Source organism: Triplophysa dalaica, chromosome 11, assembly GCF_015846415.1.
Source record: "Triplophysa dalaica isolate WHDGS20190420 chromosome 11, ASM1584641v1, whole genome shotgun sequence".
Lineage (NCBI taxonomy): Eukaryota > Metazoa > Chordata > Actinopteri > Cypriniformes > Nemacheilidae > Triplophysa > Triplophysa dalaica.
This window is the reverse complement of record NC_079552.1, coordinates 17,565,270-17,583,882: the sequence shown is the minus strand read 5'-3', so window position 1 is coordinate 17,583,882 and position 18,613 is coordinate 17,565,270. Positions and strand designations below refer to the sequence as shown.

General features: G+C 40.9%; 1 protein-coding gene across 1 annotated transcript in view; it reads right to left on the bottom strand.

The window, feature by feature from the left end:
- The window catches only part of LOC130431283 (uncharacterized), a 75,891-nt gene that overhangs the window by 19,949 nt on the left and 37,329 nt on the right, over positions 1–18,613 (bottom strand). The gene's annotated exons all lie outside the window — the stretch shown is intronic.

Below are 18,613 nucleotides of genomic sequence, written 5' to 3'. Positions count from 1 at the left end.
GAATTTCTCGTGAGTAAATTATGTTTTTATCAACGCTCACATGTAGGTTTTACGTCATAGCTCAAAGAGTATACAGGTCACATGACCATAACACATGGCGACGCAGTATGTCCAAAATGTATTTATACTATATATTATATACCACTCATACTATATAGAATGTACTGTTTTAATGGCCGATTGGCAGGTACTTATCCAAATTAAGTACGTACAGTACGGTCACAGTATGCGATTTCGGACGCAGAAATAATAGTCCGTTGGCTTTGGTGTGGCTGGTTAAGTGAATGATGTCCTCCACACACCCGTAACAGTTGGTGGCGGTAATTGGCCAGTTAACCAGTACCTAGTGATTGGTCAAATACTGCAAGCCTATGGCGGAAATGTAACGCCTCTTACCATATTCGGAACATCATGTTCCAAAGCAATTGTTCTGACAGGTGATAAAATGTCATCAGTAATTTCCTTATCAATTCGAGCCAGAATCTGATCCAGAAAATGAAGATGATCAAGCTGATACATCAACTTTGCCAGCGCGACTTGAGCAGGGTGTATAGGATTGGCAAGGATTAGAAATATATATATTATGTTAAATAGTTTAAACTATAGCTAACTGTTTTATCTTTTATACACGACGTTATAAAGATTTGCCGTTAGTGATCAACCAGTGTTATACCATGTCTCGTCGCGACTCAACAAAGACAATTAACCCATAATAAACACAACATTTGTTGCCTCTAGTTGGAACATAATATCTTAATAAAATCTTCTGTGTTTCACAGATGTTAAACAACAAAAAGGTGGATAAACGATGAATTTGTATTTTGAGGTGAACTTTACCTTTAATAATAAACCAATAATTTGTTAATAGTTTAAGAAATGTCTTAAACATCGGCTATAGTTGTGTCATGCTTCTGGTTTAATACATTAACTGGCATAGAACACAGACTTCTAAACGAATTAAAATGTCACAGAATTTGTACGTTTATCACAATACATGTCAGTAGCATTTCCAAACAGATAGAAACAGACTAGTGTGAAATTTAGTTTTGAGTGCCTGTTAGCTCAACCTGCATGCACTATAATTACCTCTTGTTATCATCCGGAGATTTAACATTCATATTAGCGTGGGGTTAAGAGCTGCCACCAGATGACTCTGAATATTTCTCCACAGGGGCAGTATATGTAGGACTGCAGTGGTGGCTTGTGGTCAGTCAGACTGGTGCCCTGAACGCTAATTAGGCTCATAATGGAAATCCATGAGGATTCATCATGCCTATTATAACTTTCTCAGCGAGTCTGGTGAGTCCACATCTCACCACTGTCTCACATTAACAAGCTACATCTCAAGATGAGCTTGTTCCAGATCTATGCAATTAAGACATTGTCAAAGGCGAAGTGGATCTGTTTATCTTTGCCCTGTCTCTCTGGAAAGTGCTGAATTCAGTTATATGGTTTCACCTAAAATATGAGTTTGACTTGAAAACCCTTATTATTGTTCTTATCTTTATCTCTCGATCGTCTTCCCAGTGTTTTGCATTTTGGTGGATGTTTTTTATTTGACGCTTTATTTGAGGATTTAGTCAATGCTGTCTGAGCTGCCTGAGGGGAGAGTTTAAAAATGGATGAGTTACGCCTGCTCGGGTTTTATGTCAGTTATCAGAATAGCTTTTCTGAAAACAATTGATGTTTATTAAATATTGTGAAACTACCATTCTGAGGAAAATCTATGTTTGGTAAAGATCATTTCTGAGTTTTGTTAACATCACAAAACCAGTGCATACAGGCCTAGTCACTGGCACACTACTTCTAAAGATACTTTTCTCATTATTTGGATTTGGATTACAATTGAATATAGGGTTTCCACTTTTACTCTCTGACTTTTTGTGTCATTGCAGACACATACGGTTCAGTTGTCTCCTGTTTACTTTGTTCTTTGTTTAAATGCCTCATTCATCACTTTGGACCATGAGCCAGGATATGTTTCAACCGTTTGCTGAATATGGATTTTTCTTTTGGAAAACCATCAGATAGCACAGTACATATCCATTGACATTAACCATCTTCCCTTAGGAGTGTGTTTTTTCAGTGGTTGAGTTGAATTAACTTCTAGAAGTTCTTTTTAGAAGTTGTGAACTTGAAAGCCTGGTTAATGTTAACATACATTAGTAACATACATTAAGACACACAAGGCAAATAGCATTCATGTTGTGCGAAGGCTTCGCTGTATTCTAATCCAGTTTCAAATCTGACACCTTATGATAAAATAAGCATAAAGTTTTTAAACTACTCTTACATGTTTTCTAAACAGTCACTTTAGACTTTCATCACAGATCTTTCAGGTTTCCTTTAAGCCATAACGCAGTCGTAAAAGAATGATTTCAGAAATGTAACAGTTTATGAAACTACTTTAAGCCTTTAAGGCTTTGTAATAACTTGTCCCCTTTATGTCTGAGCAGGGAGCTGGTATTGAGTCCAGCTCATAGCCAATGTGTTCTTAAAATCTGTTGATTTTAAAGAATGACTTCAGAAATCGCCTGTGACAAGTTTGGAATGAACTGAGGTCCTTGACCATCCCTTTAAGTTTTACTGATCTTTTTTGCAGACCTGGACAGGCAGTTTTTGGGCCTCAATTTGGCTTTTGTCAGGTTTCAAGCCATCGTTCCAAAGTATTTTATTTCCTTATGGACTATACTTTTTTTCAGGCTAGTCTGTTAAAGACTATTCAGGTTAAGCTACTCTTTAATTTCTGCTTAAATGGATGATAAATCTCCGTAAATCTTTTTGGCCACCTTCATTTTTTTCTAGCTTTTATTTTATTCTAGGTTTTTTAATGTGACTGGTGTCTTCGTTGAGTGATGTTTTTAGAGGTATCTATCTGAATAGTGTAGTCTACCTCTATGCATTCAGCACTCTCAAATACTGTACGCTTTCTTCACCTGCCTTGTGAGGTTTGACTTCTTTGATGCATTTCAACCTTTTTCTAACAGTTATATCAGCTCTTCTCATAGCATTTGTCACATTATGCCAAAATTGGACTTCAGAATATTTGGATTTGTGTATATATGGGTAATGTAATTGCAGATGTCATTTAATCAATAGTGCATTACACTGGTGAACTGTTTTCGTTTTATGAGTTGTGAAGTGTACCACTAACTCCACTTGTCTTGTTTGGTCATGTGAGGGACTAATGCTTTAAATCGTCAACCACTGATCCTTGCACAACACTTGGCATTGAGCTCAACAGGTATGTTATTTTATTGCTCCACTGATAATTATTTTTACATCACAGTCTGTTTGAGTAAAGCTCTACTGTTCCTGCCACAAAAGACAGTTGTGGTCCTTCCTGATTTTTCAACAGTACTCTGAAGCCTTTAAGGCTTTTGTTAGTTTTTCAAGTAAATGACCCAACATGGTGATATAAAGGGCAATATTAATGCATATAGACATAGCTACCTTTTTGCTGAATTATCTGAAGGCATGTGGCTAAATGTTTCAAATGAGTTATGTGAACAAAAAACAACTATTTCAACATTTTATTATAAAAAAAAAAAAACTTACTTTAAATGAAGACAAAACCATGTACTGTATATAAATAAATAGATGCCGCATTACTATCTGTTTCTAGAGCCCTCTATACGTAGGTCATCCCATATTGGAACGGTGTGAGCCGGTCCATAAACACCAAAGAGCTGACTGTGTTTGATTATGAAACATATTTTTGGTTGTGTAAACTCAGACAAAGCAATGGCTTTATGCGTGCAGTGTTTTTAAGTTTTGCAATAGCTCATTTCAAGAAAGAGTACACATGCAATACATTGCAAAATATTTACTGGAATAAGGAGGTCTTACCTTTAACAAGCTTTGGTGTTTTTATAAATGATGTTAATGGATGACTATAGATTAACAAAGTTCGGGAGAAGCCAGAGCATATAATTCCCAGCCGGCACATGACCGACCTTCAACGTTGAAATATGGTTGAAATAATGACAGTTGTTGTTTCAACGTTGAAACAACGTTGATATAACGTTTAATGCTAAATGGTTGAAAACCAACCGGTACATTACCAACCTTCAACGTTGAAATATGGTTGAAATAATGACAGTTGTTGTTTCAACGTTGAAACAACGTTGATATAACGTTTAATGCTAAATGGTTGAAATCCAACCGGTACATTACCAACCTTCAACGTTGAAATATGGTTGAAATAATGACAGCTGTTGTTTCAATTTTGATTTCAATTTTAAAGATCCATATGTTGAATCAATTAATGTATGCACAGAATAAATAATTTCTGCCTTTTAAATTATTAAGATCATTATTATTATTATTTCATTATCCATTTCAATTTTTATCATGAACCTTCTGGTATAAATATTATCAACAGCAATAAAAGATTGCGCTGCTTTACCACACTGAAACAATTCCTATTGGTTATTTAACCTTATTTGCTTTGATTATGGTTGGTTAATCTGTCTGTCATTCATGAAACTGGCCAATGAAACTGTGCGCGCCATTTTATGTTTGAAAATATGACCGTTATGCTGACCGTCTTTCTGATCGAGGACGTCATTTGAAGCGAGACTGGTCTGGCCAAGGGAAGAGCATGATAGAAAGTGGTCTGCGAAGGCGCGGGTTCAAAAAGGTAAGTCTGATTTCACAAATATACGCAAGGTCATGAGTTAAACGCATTATGTCATTTCTTGGAAAATTGTAAATGCACAGTTTGTTGAATGAATTTACCAACTCGATATTCAGGGAATGCTTTTCCACATTTGTGTCGCGGAGGGCTAACGTTACTTTTACAGATGTCGATAGAGGCCTAACGTTACTCGTGCCACTTCAGTGTCGTTTTGTGCTTTTGCGGTTGCTTCGTCGATTTTGAGGGATAAGACAGTATACGTCTGCACACAGATACAAAATTTCAGGAAAAAAGTGTGACGTTACATAAGCTAAATTTTCCGTTTGTCGTCGTCATTACTGTCCATTCACGATAATATCGCGAGATTGGAAGCGAGACTGGCCAAAGGAAAGAGCATGAAAGAGATGGGCGATATGAAAACAAACCAATCGAGTTTATTTTATTTTATGTGTTAAATATGATTCACAATATTATCACGATTCTTTTTCATGTTAGTTTTACTGTTTCGCAAGTTGTCTGAGCAAATAATAGTAACGTTACGGCAATATTGTACTTTTCACTCCACTACATTTCTATCAAAGTAGAAAGTCTATCCTATGTAGCAGCTTTGAAAGTTAGTTGGTTAAATTATTATTATAATTGTTTTGACAGAGCATATCAGTAATGACTCTAATCAGGTCACATAAAGTAATTTTCACAGTTTTTTATTTTAACACTGCTAAATGAATAAAATGTCAAATGTAAAAATGGTCAGATACTTTTATCCAAAGCGACTTACAAATGAGAACAATAGAAACAGTAAAAGTAACAGTAGGACAACAATTTTATGTAATTTTTTTTTTTAGTAGAACAGAATAGAATGGAAGAGAAAATTGGTATTACTGGATCAAGATGTTTGAATTGAAGCAGACATATATGATGTATAATGTGCGAGAATGACTGAGCTGGCTTATCGAAAACAGGGAAGCTACTGTGCATAAGGTCAATTGTGATCCTAATAACTTGCATCCTTAAAAGCTTTTCCATAAATTTATAGCAGTTTTGTTGATCTTGGCTGTTTTGATTTTTTTCCTTTAGATGCAGTCGTCAATGCACACAACACAACCCGTACAAAAGTAATGGAGACCATGTCCAAATATTTAAAATATGCACCAGAGAGGATGGGTGGTGGTGGCCGTAAGAAGACTCTTCCTTGAAGACACCTTTTTTCCTTCTTCTTTTTAAATGACTGTTGCTAGTAAAATGTTAAGTTCTACTAAAGACTTCTTGTTCTACAAACTTTCCTTACTTTTACTTGGATTATTTTTCACTTAATTGTTGAGATTTTAGAATGTTACGAAATGAGTACATATGTTTGTTATAATTTATATAGGCTATTGTGTATATTTGCAGTGTGTATGAAATTAGAATTAAAAGCTTTTTCCCTCTGCATTTTGATATCATTAAACCCTTAATAAAGTGCTTTGTTGTTGAATGAGAATTTTTTTCAATAAATTATGTGAAAGTGTAAATGTAGAATATAGATGTATATTTAAATTCTAAGAAAATAATTTTTTCCATTTGGTGTTATTGTTCAAAACTTTTTCTTTAGAAAATGAAGCATCTCATCCCTGCACTGCAGATTAATGAACATCTAATTGTTAGAAAGAGAATTTTCCTTTTTATGCCGTCCAATTGCAAATCATGTACAGCAAGTTTTATTAGTTGCTGAAAACACTATGTGTACCGAAAATCATAGTTTACATCTCAGTGTTGACGTTTAAGCAGAATTACATTTACGCCGGTGAAACAGGGTTACAATATCATCGTTGATTCAATTTGCTAAATCGAAAGGTGATTCAACGTCGACAGAAGACCATAACCCAAAAGGCAAGAGTGAAACGACGTCGCGATTTCAACGGTGAATCAACGTTGTTTCTTCCGCGGTGAAACGACGTCACAATATCAACGTTGATCCGTTTTGCAAAATCGAAAGGTAATTCACCGTTGATTCAACCATGGTACCTGACGTTGTTTCAACGGTGAATCAACGTTGAAATGCCGGCTGGGTTAAGACCAGCTGGTTCGCAATCAGCAATCATAGACCCTACCCTATCAGCTTAAGCGAACCAGCACATAAGTAGAGAAAGATTCTTACCTGAAGCCATCTCTAAAGGATTACACATCACAGGAAGGACGTAGGATATTCAAGGGATCATACGGGTTTGCAAACGATGCAGTCACGCAGCAGGGCCGATCCGTGAGGCAACATTTCTAAATACATCTTCCCGCAGTTTAGGGAAGCGATTCCGTATCCCCGCTCGTTTACGTCGCGCAAGTCACCTCGTTCCCTCATGCAATTGCTGCTGGCACGCTAGCTCGCTGCTAAACGCCAGCTCATTGCAAACGCTAGCTCGCTCCTAAACGGCGGCTAATTGCAAACGCTAGCTCCCTGCTAACGTTTGCTCACTCCTAACGGGGAACGAGCGTGAAGACACCGGCACCAGTAAACATGCTAGTACGCCTCACAAGATCGCCGTGATTCGACCCAATCCAATAAAGATACGCTCAATGACAACACGTCAATGTTTCAATGGGTGTGCAATAATTTTGGGGGAAACGATTCACTCTGTCGTTCCATGCAGCAACGTTGACTCTAATCAACCCCAAATTCTATGACTCAATTCCGATAATTCAATAACAATATATGAGAATGTACATAATTATAAACTGACTTCATTAGTGTTTGAACAGCCGAACTCGCTGTCACGCAAGAAGCTGGGTGAGTACAATCTTTTAATACATTTAGATTTATCCACTGTCATTCCGCGGCGCCACTGCACTCAAGATTGGCATATCGCTGGCTAGCACGGAACCGTGCCGTTCAGCGAACGTCAGTCATACTATTGTAAAACTTCCGGAGATTAGTTACATAATCGGCACTTCCGAAAGGGATTGCTGGTTAACAAATGTGTCCGTATCCAACGGGATACGTTTCTACAGGGTGTCATTTCCATTTACATCTTGCCCAAATAACGCACGCACCCGTTACCGTTAAAGGTGCAGTTTGTAACAATTTCGCAGTAAACTATCCCTAAACCACAATCAAGTGTTTCATATAGTAAATACTCCGTTGAACAAAATATATATCTCAAATTAATCTTTCTACTTGTAAATCGTGTTTGTCACCGCCTTTCTGACGTAGAAACCGCATGACCACAGTGTCCTGGACAAACGTGGAAGTAGTCTCCAGCGTCTAGTTAGCCACAAGCTTGTTACAAGCAGTAACTTGTATATGGACACCAAAATATGCAATATAACCATAAACTTTATTGCTCTACTTAATACATTAACATGATTTTGCGTTCCCGTCTGATCGATGGGAGTCAGCGGTGAAGACAATAGATCCCATCATTCCACGCGCCTTCACAGCGTCAAGCTACGGCCTGTTGTTTAGATTGTACACCATGTAGTGGCGGTTGTTACAAACTGTAGGGTTAAGTTACACAACAGGGGCACGCACCAGTATATTTACCAGTTGCTTAACCGCAAGATCTCTATGGTATCTCGTCTGCCAACCTGAACACAACCACATCTTGGAATCGCAACGCAGTCACAATGTTAACTCTGAAATAATTAATTGTTTTTTGACCCACACAGTGCGCACATCAACTTAAAGATGCATAAGCATTCCACAAGTCGGCTAGGCTAGGCCGCGCTCCAGGTGAGCCATTGTCGATGTCAGTTGGGGGGCTGACGGGACATTTCCTGCTCCCTTGCACGGCAACCGCCAGCACAGCTCGAGCTGGCCTGCAACAGCACTGACTGTTCCGTTTACCCACTAAACATCACTCCTCTACCTACCCAAGCACCCACCTCATGGACAGCGGATCCACTACCTTAGGCCGTCACCGGCCTGAGGAAGCACCAGTTGGCCGCTCCAGTGGAAGCCATAACTACCCTCATCTCTGCGACTCAGGCAACGTCTCAGCATTCTTTGGGGACTGCTGTCCCCTCTCCGATGCCTTTAAACGCTCCGGTTCTGGAACCTCCTCCGGTCTCTAACAGCATCAGGGCGCAGATTTTAGCAGAAATTCAGGCTGTATGCACCAGAGGCAGACCAATCACCAACGCCGGTCCCTCCCCATTCGGCCTTAATATTCAATTAAATCATCCTCTAAATACCTTGCTAACAGCCTCCAGAAACTCAATCATCCATGCCGTTTCTCACAGGACCCAACGGACATACCTCACGAACTTCAAAACGTTTCACCTCTCATACAACATCCCCTTCCCGGATTCTTCCCTCCTCTCCATCACGTCGTTCAAATCCTTCCTCCATAACACAAAGCATCTCCAAGCCAGCTCCATCAAAGGTTACTTGAGTGGGATCCAATTTTTCACAGTTGATGTTCAACGCACCTTCCACAGACATGGGAAGTTCTCAGACATCCATGTTCATCAAGGCCATCCAGAGAACCCAACCCACTCCCCGAGATGCCAGACAACCCATCACCTTAGAGGTCCCTCGCATGCTCCCCTTCCCCAATCCCATTCCCCAGAAGCAGACCGCTTCATCCCTCACTCTGCCGCAGCAGAATGTCTTTCCTCCCCCTAGCTGTATCCCTGTTTGTCTCCCTTACCTCTTCCCGGAAGTATTGTGCTTCCTCCCTTACTCTGCCGCAGCAGAATGTCTTCCCTTCCCCTAAATTCCCTCGCATGCTTCCCTTACCCCTTCCTCTTCCCCAGAAGCCAGCATCGCACCACGCGACAGCCCCCGCAGGGGCCCGTGCTTCATCCCTCACTCTGCCGCTGCAGAACGTCTTTCCTACCCCCAGCTGACCCCTCCCTGCATGTTTCCTTCCCCTTGTCCCCTTCCCCCGAAGCCAGTATCGTATTGTGCGACCGCCCCCGCAGGGGCCCGTGCTTCATCCCTCACTCTGCCGCCGCAGAACGTCTTTCCTATCCTCTGACAGAATCCCTCGCATGTTTCCCCTTACCCTGTCTCGGAAGTATTGTGCTTCCTCCCTCACTCTGCCACAGCGGAACGTCTTCCTTTCCCCTAAATTCCCTCGCATGCTTCCCTTACCCCTTCCTCTTCCCCAGAAGCCAGCGTCGCACCACGCGACAGCCCCCGCAGGGGCCCGTGCTTCATCCCTCACTCTGCCGCTGCAGAACGTCTTTCCTACCCCCAGCTGACCCCTCCCTGCATGTTTCCTTCCCCTTGTCCCCTTCCCCCGAAGCCAGTATCGTATTGTGCGACCACCCCCGCAGGGGCCAGTGCTTAATCCCTCACTCTGCCGCCGCAGAATGTCTTTCCTCTGATAAAATCCCTCGCATGCTTCCCTTCCCCCTTCCCCCGAAGTATTGTGCTTCTCCCCTCCCCCACCATGCCCGAAGCCAGTATCGCCGCAGCGACCGCTCCACCAGGGGCCCGAGCTTCACACTTCTCTCTGCCGCAGCAGAACGTGCTCCCCACCCCCCCAATACTAGAAGGGGACCATAGCTTCAAAACTTCTATCTGCCGCAGCAGAACGTGCTCCCACCCCCAATCTTCCCAATACTAGAAGGGGACCATGGCTTTAAAACTTCTCTCTGCCGCAGCAGAACGTGTTCCACACCCCCACCCATGCCAGAAGCCAGTATCGCCGCAGCGACCGCCCCCGCAGGGGCCCGTGCTTCATACTTCTCTCTGCCGCAGCAGATGCCACGCATCTTGTAGCTAACTTGCCGCAGCGAGTGCCCAAGCAGGGGTCATTGCTTCAAACTTCTCTCTGCCGCAGCAGAACGTGTTCCACCCCATCCGTGTTAGGAGATGGAGACAGCGCAGTGACAACCCCCGGCCTTCCAACCCTCGCTCCGCCTCAGCAGATGCCAGGCATCATGAAGACCGCATCGCCGCAGCGAACACCCCCAGAGGGGCCTATTCCCCCATATTGATTTATACTTCTCTCTGCCGCAGCAGAACGTGTTCCAAACCCCCACCCATGTTAGAAGCCAGAGTCACCGCAGTGACTGCCCCGGTCTTCCAAACCATGCTCTGCTTCAGCAGCCGACATGCATTTCGAAGCCAGCATCGCTGCTGCGAATACCCCCACTGTGGCCTTGCGTCACTGCAGAGTTCATTTCCACAGAGGCCTAGGTTTCCATTCACGCTCTGCTGCAGCAGAGGCCATGCATGCTCATGCCAGAATCACCGCAGCGACTGCCCCTGCAGGGGCCTGTGGTTCTAACTCGTGCTCTGACGCTATGCATTTCGAAGGTAACTTTGCTGCAGCAAATGCCCAAGCAGGGGCCCATTGCTTCAAACTTTTCTCTGCCGCAGCAGAACGTGTTCCACCCCATCCGTACAAGAAGCCGGAGTCACCGCAGTGACCACCCCTGGGCTTCCAATCTTTACTCTGCCGCAGCAGATGTCACGCATTTCGAAGCTAACATGGCTGCAACAAATGCCCCGCAGGGGACCATTGCTTCCTACTCACGCTCTGCCTCAGCAAACACCTTTCATCCTCAAAGCCAGCGTCGCCAGAGCGACCGCCCAGCAGAGGCCCGTGCTTTCAAACCATTCTCTGCCACAGCAGACAGGCAAAAGTCACCCTGCCGAAGCTAGCCAACCTTCCAGCTTCGTTGTGCCCCAGGAACGTGATCATAATTCACGATCACAGAAGAACTCCCTCAGAAATTCACTTCCAGAGGGCATGACAACATCTGCTACATCAGGACCTGCAAGACTCCCCAGCCAATGGCGACCGCAAGCCACCATCCAGGAAGCCTTTCTCTCAGCGGTTTGTTTTTGGGGAGTATGCGCTACCTGGCTGCTGTCAAACTCATATCCTTACACTTTTGGGGGGGTGAGTTCTGGGTTCGTCCGTTTCCAAGCTCGGCGCACTCGCCCCTATTGGGGGGCGGGAGCGTTCTGGGATCGGATGGAATCGGCGAGCTTGGAACCTGCTCCCCGGACAGCACGCCAAACACGCATACTTTTACTACCCCTGCTATCTTCATTATCTGCTCAGGTGAACTCGTGAAATGATGTTAATGGATGACTATAGATTAACAAAGTTCGGGAGAAGCCAGAGCATATAATTAAGACCAGCTGGTTCGCAATCAGCAATCATAGACCCTACCCTATAAGCTTAAGCGAACCAGCACATAAGTAGAGAAAGATTCTTACCTGAAGCCATCTCTAAAGGATTACACATCCCACCACCTCCCCTGCTCCTCTACTTGAGCTCTTGTCGATAGCAGAATTCCGGGGGGTGAGTTCTGGGTTCGTCCGTTTCCGAGCTTGGCGCACTCGCCCCTATTGGGGGGCGGGAGCGTTCCGGGATCGGATGGAATCGGCGAGCTCGGAACCTGCTCCCCGGACAGCACGCCAAACACGCATACTTTTACTACCCCTGCTATCTTCATTATCTGCTCAGGTGAACTCGTGAATATGAAAGATCCTGAATGTAGTATAGAGTTTCATTTTCAAAAACAATAATTGAGGGCTTTTGATGAGAAAATTTGCATGGATGAATATAAAATTAAGCAACATCAGAAGATTGATCATGAAGTATTAATTATTTTTTGCATTGTTTATCACAAGGGAATCACACAATGCATCTTTAAATTAGAGAGAAAAATTATAATGAACAAATTTACAAAAATCAATCCAAAACTATTGTGTATATGTAACGCTTTGCAGACAGAACCCAAACGCAGGCATCTTGAGGGTAACAAAAATTATTATAAAACAAAGAAAACAAACACCCTCAATGGGGGAAAGACGCGATAACTCGAACCAAAAACTTCCCACAAGAGGGATAAAACGAACACAAGGAACAACCCAAATAGTATGTCCGAAAAGGAAGGTCCAACAGGAACACATAATCCACAAGAACACGAACGAGATGCAACACGGGAATTTACATATGCAAATTAACTGACAAAGACTGGGGAAAGAACAGGACTATATAAAGGGAACCACTGACGAGGGATAATAATACAGGGACAGTGAAGGACGGGTGACAAGACTTAACATAACTGGAGGACTAGCGGGAAGATGATTGGACAGGTGAGGGAGATTAAACACTAATGAGAGAATAATGGAGAAACAAGGGGACGGAGCTCCACGGAAGACATGGGCCGAATGTGAATACATATGACACGTGTTTCCACTCAAGACATTACACAGACACACAAGACATGATACTGTCACGACCTGTCCACAAGCCACGAAAACTCAGAACAGGATCTGACAGGATCCTGACAGTAAATGCACAATCCTAAAAGAGATGAAGTGTAGTCTTACTGGGGGCACCACAAAAATGATAACTTGTGTCTATATCCTTTTTTATTTTTATACATTTACATTTAGCAGACGCTTTTATTCTAAGCAACTTTCAAATAAGGTAAATATTGAAAGCAACTTAAACAACAGAAGAACAACAAAAGAATAAGCGCAGTAAAACTAGACTCATATAGCCTACCACAGTATACAAAGCTAAAAACAATTATGGATAGAAAGAGTAGAAAGTTTAGGTATTGACGGAATAGATGTGTTTTCAGCTGATTCTTAAAAATGGGGTGGGCAGATCGTCCCACAAATGTGGAACCGATTTAGAGAAGGTGCATGAGAGTGATTTTTTTTTTTTGGGATGGCACTACAAGACGTTGTTCGTTTGCATCCTTGTTGAGGTTGTGATGAATGTTTGGGTCGGCTAGGATTACAAGCAGTTCTGTTCTTGCAAGGTTCAGCCGCAGGTGATGGTCCTTCATCCAGAGCATATGTCACTCAGGTATGCTGAAAAAACGTGCAGAAACAGATGGATCATCGGGCTGATATGACACATGGAGTTAAATATGGTAAATTAATTTTTCCTTAACATCAGTTCCAGATTTCCATTTGTATCCATAGTTTTGATAAGTTTGCAATTATTCTAAAGTGTGAAAAAATATTAATAAAGAATAAGTCAATTTTTGAAGAGATATTCTCACAATGACAAAAACATTTATATTCACAACTGTTGATTGCATATCTGTGACAAATGGTACTTACTGTAGATGTACACAAGATGAGTCAATCAATGCCAATCTCTAAGTGAAACTGTACCTGTCACAAAAAAGTGAAAACATGTGATTTGTTGCTTTTTCTAACATTTGCCTTTTGAGAAATGTTATTTTTGGCTCCTGGATATCCATGCGGAAAATGACAAAACTGCTTTGAAAAAATTATAATGGTCTGTGCACTGTAACATTAGTGGAGCAGGCGGGTCCTGAAATTGCTGTGGAAGAAGATAAAGGTCAATAACATGCTTAACGCCCTTTTGCATCCTATATGATGCTGGTTTCAACTCTAATGTATACATTATGATGCACTTACTGTATTTATCAGAGTGAAGACTAGCACCATGTCATTATTTACTGTCTTGTTTACATGCCTTGTCTCTCTAATGTCTGTAGAGAGAGACAGGTTATGGATCAATCAGGATGAATAGCATCCTTCTGATTTGGATTTGGCATATTTTATATTAAGGACATGATTTGCATGTAAGGATGCATTTATTTATTTAAGATACATTGAATGTAATATGTTGATCTTGTGTGTTTTGCTGGGTGATTGGCCATAGATTCATCCAAATGGCCAATTATGTCAGTGCTGAGAGGAAATGAGAGATTATATTCAATAAGGCTGTCCACTTTCTACTCCCTCTCAGCGAATAATGAAAACAGATTTATAAACGTGATGATTATTTAGATACATTATTAACATACACAAAACATTATTCATGATACAAGGCTGCTTATCTGATCTTGTCAACCCTGTCAAATGTTTTACAAAGCTTTTCCCCAATTATCATTTGGTTTTATGCATGACATGCATCTTTAAATAACATTATTAGATCGATTTTTCATTAATTGTTCCCCTGTATTCTTCAAACGTAGCAATTTTAGCAGCAGAAATGACACGCTTTATATAAAGAATTAATAAAACCACCTGTTGCCCCTTCAAATCCCATCGGACAGTAAGTGCAAAATCGAACATGATCCTTAAACTCATTAAATGAATTAGATGCCTTGATTTAAAAAAAATGTAATACAATCTTTTTAACACTTGAACATAAACAAAAAAGACATTTATTTTTTAAAGCATTTAATCTACCATACCAGTCCTCTTTGTTTTGAAGCTTTAAATCAAGTTGAGATTAAGTACGTTGAATGAAAGCCAAAAACATCCTTCAAGAAGTGTTTGCTAGACCCTTACAGCCTGCTGTGTCTCATTTACTGCCTTTTATATATTCATAGACATGGATCACAGAGCAATGGCCACTTTACCCCGGTGACATCTGTAGCTTTTTCATATATGCGCCTCTTAGCGGGATATTTTACAAACCACTCGCTCCATATAGTGACTCACTACCATTTGATCTTCATTTTTCACAATTTTCAAACACACTTTTCTAAGTAAACCATCTGCTGAGTTGCGGTGGTGCAGTGTCATCAGAGGCCGTTTCTGGTTTACGGATTTGATTATCTCTGGGTGAAGGGTATGCCAGAAGCTCTGAAGTGAGCCGAGTGGATGCGGTTCCTATTACCCTGCTAACTCACTATTCAAATGAGTGCACAGGAGCCTTTGCACACACAAACCTCATATCAACTTCTGATCCCATCTAATATGCAGGCTGAACTTTCGCCTGGGTTGTCTATAGAATTTCAGAGATATAGTTGATCAATGGCAGTTGACTGACTGATGTATGAGGTATGCAACCTATTAGGTGTGGAACATGAACGCTATCATCCCATACTCAAAAATTCTGGCTTGTTTAAACTCCTGGTTGGGTCACATACAAACCCAGCCATTTGGTTAAATTCATAGCATTACCTTTATGCCAACAGAATGTTCATCGTAAGGAACTTGGGGATAGTCCCTTACTTTTTCCTGGTTACTTCTCTGCAATTGGGCTGGCCTGCTGAACACCAAAAAGTGTGCAGACTTGTGTTATTGATTTCATCTGTCTCACATGAGAAAGTTCCAAACCAGCTGTTTTGGCTTAATTATACACTGTAAAAAAAATCCTGTAAAATTTACAGTAAACTACTGGCAGCAGGGTTGCCAGCCAGTTACTGTAAATTGTACAGCCACAGTACTGTAATTTAATTTACAGCCATTTACTGTAATTGCAGAATACAGGAAAAACTGTAATTTTGAATAGCAACAGTATAATGCTGTATTTTTTACAGCAAATTGCTTGATTTTAATTTACTTTATTTAGAAGAAATACATAAATCACTGTATATCCAGTATGTTTTGCATACTGGATATACAGTGTTTATTTTTTTTTAATTGATACAAAAATACATTACAGACAAATTGTGTACGTTGTTGTACATGAAATAATTTTATTCAGTAACAACTTCATAGTATCCAACATGGCTCTTTAAACATTCATGTTTAAACAACACGTTAACCAACATTATACCATCCTGAAACAACATTGCAAAACAAGGCCCAAGTGAGTCTGTAAAACGGTCCACATCTTGATCCATCAGAGCACATCAAGTAGCTGGAACTATGGAAACGAAACAAGAGAATAATGTTAGATATTCAATTTATAGTCAGAGAAAAACAGAGGACAACATATACAGTCAGAGAATAATAAAATGATGTAATTCAATGATGAGATCTGTGTGTGTGTGTGTGTGTGTGTGCGTGTGTGTGTGTGTGCTTCTTACTTTTCATCGATTACACTGAATATTCATCATTGTGTTTAGAAGAGCGGCGACATGTGGGTTCACTGCAACCTGTTTCTTCTGTATCCTGGCATTTTAGATGACGCTTCTTGTTCCACTCTCTGGATTAATATCTACAAAGAGTCAGGAAAAACTAAATGTTATATATTAAATGTACAAAATATATTATATTAAAACACATGAATTAAATCATCAGCTTGCTAGTGTTAAATAGGGGAGACTTCTAAATAATTTGCCCCCAAAAAATGCATCTCTCGTTGAGAAATATTGTTTTAAAGGTCTTAAAAGGTATATAACATTAACATATCTATAAAAAGCAGGTAAGGAAGTTGTTCAATTAATACCTTTCATTGGACTCCAAGTACAAGCTGCCCCATCCTGGTACTCAAGCCTAAATATGTAACATGCTATGAACAGAGTGACAAGGCCAGACATGAAGCTGTGCTGAGCACCGTCACACACAACCTAACCTTCAGTAGTCAGCATCCAGTGGACTGCATGGCAAAGTGTGTCTTAAAACAAACTATACCACATGTGACAATAGTTAATAGTTACTATAGACTTTTATCTTTAAGCGTTTTACATTTAAACTATATTTAAGTATAAGTGACTCTACAAACAAACTCTAAGCAAATTAAACAGAGTAACTTACACTTAAAACCGTACTTATACAGAAATGTAATCCAACTAACGTTAGAGATGTCACGGTCAAGAAATTGTCACACTAGTATTTTGTAACGGGTCTCACTCCCACCCTCCAACGGTCCTATTTGGGAGACAGGCCTGCTATACAATGAGGGTGTCGCTAACGTCTTTTGCTCAAGCTCTCAGCTGGCCTCCGATACATAAACTGTATATCTAGATGGTTACGTACATTAATCACTTTACCGGGCTATCCTCCGTGAACATCGACTTACCTCAAGCTATGGTGACTCATTTTAATTTGGGCGCTCGATTTAACGGATGACTGCATTTGCAAATTTGAATTACACCACAAAATAATCACGAGCGAGTGTGGTATCCCAACTGTCGAAGCATGTAACTTTTACCGAGTCTACGGCGGGCGCGATGTTCAACATTAAAAAAACAACCGTCAACTTACTAATACAATGAACTGTAGCTCGTCACATACCGCCTTCACTCCTGGTGTGAACAAAAACTCTAAATAACATGAACAACTTCTGTCCTCAGGTGCTATAGCGACGGAGAATGTTTGAAATCTTACCGCGACGGCGCTGCTGAAACCCCGCAAGACTCCTTCGGTCCCCGCGGATGGAGGTTGAATCCGGGGTTAGCAATATGAACCGCGAATTTAGATACCTCTATATAAAGTTACCAGCATGATAGTTACCAAATATGGAAAAAAAATACGTAATAAGTTACTTACCACAGGTGTGAATCATTCATTTTGCGCACTACCCCAATCTCGACTGTTGAAGATCATCCCGCCATTGTAGATTTGAAATTTACAGCAATATTCTGTACATTGAGTTAATCCGTCACGTGACCCCAGAATGCATTGCACTTTACAGCAATATTCTGTATTATTTAAAATACAGTCAGCTTCTGTAAAATAACGCTGTAGTTTTTACAGCAATTCGTTACAGTGTATACAAATGGTCTCCTGGGCCAGCATGGTTTAAGTTTTCAGTTCTGAAACTTACAGTACTTGGCAGAAAGGATCATTGCACATATAAGAGCCGTTGCATCATAATGTCATTAAACCGCTGAATGTCTGATTGGAGACAGCAGCAGAACAGGCTCTTTAATGGGGTATAAAACAACTCGCTGATTGTGAAAGATTATGAAGAGGGACAGAAAATCGTGAAATGCAACAATTATATCCAACCTGCAATTTAGAGGAGTCACGCATTCTCAGCTCCTCTGGTAATTGTGTGTGTTTAAGGAGAGAATATCTGAAGAGAAAAACCTGCAATTAAGAGAATGAAGAAGACACTCTTGGTTTAGTGTTCCTTAAGTGATCGGGATTCAGATGGAACAGCCAATGAAAGTAGACTGAAGAGGTGCAGAGGAAAAGTGAAGAGGGAAGGAGGTGGGGTAAAAGTGGACGAAAACTAGCTTGGCATGGTATGTTCAGTAAGGCTGATTATTCATTATTCATTATCATCATTGTTCATTATTTTATTCAATAGTGGGTGTAGAATAAAATTACTTCAAACATCCTTACTAATAGAAAATAACTTTTTTGGCTTCACTGGAGCGGAAAATATGCAAGGTTTGGATGTCAGGGACCATGTG